Here is a 2,926-nt window from a genome sequence, read left to right as displayed (position 1 = left end):
ATGGGAAATAAATTATTCATCTTTTTTTAAACACATTGTTTTGTCATTAATTCGCTAGTATTTCGTTTGATTCACTTTGGACTTTCCTCCCATGCCTTGAGAAGCTGAGAAGCTGAATCACGGTTTTCAAGGTGTTATTATCCTTACCCAATGTCTCACTAACTCACTGACCCGTGAAGATCTGGGTAGAGAACAGGTCTTCCGCAACCCATACTTCTCTTAAGAGGCATCTATGCTTGTTGTAAGAGGTGGCTGACTTGGTTGATGCATGTCATTGTATCCCAGTAGCGTATATTGATGCTCATTATATCAATCACTGGATTGTCTGGTCCAGACTCGATTATTTTCAGACCACCCTCATATGGCTGGAATATTGCTGAGTACAGTGTTAAACAGAAACAAACACTAACTCACTGTTGGGTTCTGCAGGGTGGCCCAAGTCATCTAAGGTGCCACATTTCGTCATGCAGAGTTGTGTCCCTTGATTAACAGAAAATTAACATTCCTTTAGACATACTTACTGAAAGATTCGCTCGTAAAATATACATAACTAACTGGAACGAAGTGTTTAACTTGCGGCATGCTTCCAAATCGAAGCTTTGGTAGGTGGTTTTGTACTGCTCGATATCGATTGATTACGTATCTCTGTTGCCCAACCAGCTCGCGGGTTGTGTACTAGAGTTGACAAGACTCGCGAGCGAATGACTTCGCACATTTAGAACTATTATGCTTATCGGGAGCAGAGAAAGTGGTGATATTTATTATGATTGTATGTTTGTTGTTTAACGCCGCACTCAACAATATTACGGCAAATAACGGCGGCCTGTAAATAATCGAGTCTGGACCAAACAATCTAGCTTTGCTCAAAGGCTGTACTGAAAGAAAAGTCCATGGATGTGTCGTAATTCTATCCTAGTAGGCAAGTCTAGATATGTGGACAGTGAATCTAAGGTTGGTTTGGTTGGTTGTTTGTTGTTTAACGCCACACTCAGCAACATTCCAGCTATATGACGGCGGTCTGTAAATAATCGAGTCTGGACCAGACAATCCAGTGACATATATGATGAGCATAGATCCATGCAATTGTGATCGATGACATGCATCAACCAAGTCAGCGAGCCGGACCACCCGATCCCGCTTGTCGCATCTTGCGACAAGCATAGTCGCCTTTTACGGCAAGCATGCGTTGCTGAAGACCTATTCTACCCCGGATCTTCACGGGCCGTACATCTAAGAACTCCAGTCTCTTATAGAGACTACTTGTTCTTTTCAATTACATAATCTATAAATAATTATTAAAACTAATAATTATTCCCTTAGAGACTTGTGCATGTCTACAAACAATCCAGAGATCGAAATTGTGAGCAACGTACCACATCCTGGGGTACGCAAGCAGCCAAGTCACCAAGCCTGACCCTCCGATCCTATCTGTCGCCTCTTACGCCAGCACTGGTAAGCAATCTCATTAAAATCATATCGTAGTGCTTTGTGTAGTGGTAGCGAGCACTTAGATCTGATTTGAATGAGATTGGAAAGTAAGTATCTTTTTATGCCATATGAAGAGCAATACGCACAATTTTAGATAACAAATGTTAAATTCCTTTATGAATGATGACGAAGAAAGCATACTATACATGATACATATTATTATCGATGTAAATTTATGAACATAATGCAGGACATATGATCTGTTCTGACATATTTCTCGGCGCTGGATTCCAACACGTAAATTCCAAACACGTGTCTTATTTTCGGCCAGTGTTTACGTAATTCTAACGTCAGAATACGACATGTTATTGATTCCTGAACAAAACAGGAACTTATCAACACGGTCGATGACACGAGAAACAGTACAAAAGCCCGAAGGGAGATAATTCATGTTACCAAAAGAAAGTGGTGTGATCGTAAAATCTTCGGCGGTCCAACACCGTGTAGCTTCGTAGCTATACAGGTATCCATTCGTATTTGGAGTGAGTGAGTGAGTCTGGTTTAACGCCGCTTTTAACAGTATTCCAGTCATATCACGGCGTGTCATCTTAATGTGGGAGGAAAGCCCGAAGTGATGCAGGTCTCAGACGTTTACCACTTTGGTGAAACCCACGAGCACGGTATGGTGCTGACAAACCTAGAAACATAATCGGGGCGAACCGGCCATTCATATGGAGTTCGGGCAATTCAGCTTGTAAAACATTAGGGGAGCAGACAGAATCACAATGGTTCGGGGAAAATGTCTTCTGGAAAGCTTCATTTGATCTTTAGTTCACACTGTCTTACAACTTCAACATGTCTAAACATTAGGGGCGGTCGGGTAGCCTAGTGGTTAAAACGTTCGCTCGTCACGCCGAAGACCCGGGTTCTATTCCCGAAATGGGTACATTATGTGAAGCCCATTTCTGGTGTCCCCCGCCGTGATATTGCTGGAATATTGCTGAAAGCGGCGTAAAACCATACTCACTCACTCACTCTAAACATTAGACTCTTGCGTCTAGATCTGGACCGACAATAATGGGCATGCACGAGACGGGAAATCTACATTACTGGCGTTCTAAAAACGACTAGGCGACAGCAACACGGCAGTAGGGGCAGCTGACCAGTGTGTGATGTTCCGATATCTTGAAGTTGTAAATACAATGTATAAACAAATTATCAAATGAATTTATGCAGGGGGACTGTCTCGTTAAGGGAGTTCTCCCTTCCCTCCTCACTGATGTTTCTGTCGATTCTGAAGATCGATAATATGTATCTATATTCGATAGGCAGTTGTAGCTGGTTGGAAAAACACAGGAGTATATAGATGGTACTCACGGTGCATGACCTCCATAGGAGAAACAAATTTATTTGGAATATCGTAGAATTAGAAACATGTACGTTTACTATCAATCTCATTAAAATCAGATCTTAATTCTCGCTGTCGCTTTGTTTAGCA

This window comes from Haliotis cracherodii, unplaced genomic scaffold (genome assembly GCF_022045235.1).
Source record: "Haliotis cracherodii isolate W230 unplaced genomic scaffold, xgHalCrac1.p SCAF_8, whole genome shotgun sequence".
Taxonomy (NCBI): domain Eukaryota; kingdom Metazoa; phylum Mollusca; class Gastropoda; order Lepetellida; family Haliotidae; genus Haliotis; species Haliotis cracherodii.
The sequence above is the reverse complement of the archived record's forward strand: the minus strand, read 5'-3'. Positions refer to the sequence as shown.